The following is a 1208-nucleotide window of genomic DNA, read 5'->3' as shown; positions in this document are numbered from 1 at the left end:
AACTGGGATGGACTGGGATAAACTGGGAATGGACTGGGATCAAACTGGGAAGGACTGGAATGGACTGGGATGGACTGGGATGGACTGGGAATGGACTGGGATGGACTGGGATGGACTGGGATGGACTGGGATGGACTGGGATCAAACTGGGATGGACTGGGATGGACTGGGATGGACTGGGATGGACTGGGAGGGGATTGGGAGTTACTGGGGGTTACTGGGAGCGATGTCCCCAATGGCCCCAAATTTTCCCATTTTTTCCCCATTTTCCCCCAATTTCTCCCCGTTTTTCCGCCGTTTTTTCCGCGTTTTTTCCCCAAATTTCTCCCAATTTTTTCCCGTTTTTTTTTCCCAAATGTCCCCAAATGTCCCCAAATGCTCCCAAATGTCCACAAATTGTCCCAATTTTTCCCCATTTTTCCCCGTTTTTTCCCTAGTTTTTCCGCCGTTTTTTCCCCGTTTTTTCCCAAATTTCTCCCAATTTTTTCCCAATTTTTTCCTGGTTTTTTTCCAATTTTTCCCAATTTGTCCCCAATTGTCATCTGCCACCTCAGCAATGTCCCCAATGTCCCCAAATTGTTCCCATTTTGCCCTGTTTTTCCTCCATTTTTTCACCGTTTTTTCCCCAAATTTCTCCCCGTTTTTTCCCAAATTTCTCCCAATTTTTCCCCAATTTTTTCCCAAATGTCCCCAGATGTCCCCAATTGTCACCTGCCACCTCGGCGATGTCCCCAATGTCCCAATTTTTCCTCCATTTCTCCCAATTTTTCCCCCATTTTTCCCCGTTTTTCCTCCATTTTTCGGCCGTTTTTCCCCCAATTTTTTCCCAAATTTCTCCCAATTTTTTCCCAATGTTTTCCCCAATTTTTTTCCTGACTGTCCCCAATGTCCCCAAATGTCCCCAATTGTCCCCAATTTCCCCCATTTTTTCTCCATTTCTCCTCCATTTTTCCCCCATTTTCCCCTGTTTTTTCCCCATTTTTTTCCCAAATTTTTCCCAAATTTCTCCCAATTTTTTCCCAATTTTTTCCCCAATTTTTTCCCAAATGTCCCTAAATGTCCCCAAATGTCCCCAATTGTCCCCAATTTCCTCCATTTTTTCCTCAATTTTTTCCTCTATTTCTCCCCCATGTTCCCCCATTTTTTCCCTGTTTTTTCTCCATTTTTTCCCCGTTTTTTCCCAATTTTTTCCCAATTTTTTCCCAACT

General features: G+C 44.0%; 1 long non-coding RNA gene across 1 annotated transcript in view; it reads right to left on the bottom strand.

Moving 5' to 3' along the window:
- Window positions 1–734, bottom strand: part of LOC130587697 (uncharacterized) — a 6635-nt gene extending 5901 nt beyond the window's left edge. The window contains exon 1 of the long non-coding RNA XR_008966837.1: window positions 712–734. This is a non-coding gene — a long non-coding RNA (uncharacterized LOC130587697). The remainder of the gene's footprint in view (window positions 1–711) is intronic.
- Between the last annotated feature and the right edge of the window lie 474 nt (window positions 735–1208).

Source organism: Malurus melanocephalus, unplaced genomic scaffold (assembly GCF_030028575.1).
Source record: "Malurus melanocephalus ecotype Western Australia unplaced genomic scaffold, MMel_1.1 scaffold_2275, whole genome shotgun sequence".
Lineage (NCBI taxonomy): Eukaryota > Metazoa > Chordata > Aves > Passeriformes > Maluridae > Malurus > Malurus melanocephalus.
Note: the sequence above shows the minus strand (reverse complement) of the source record. Positions and strands in the feature narration are given on the sequence as shown.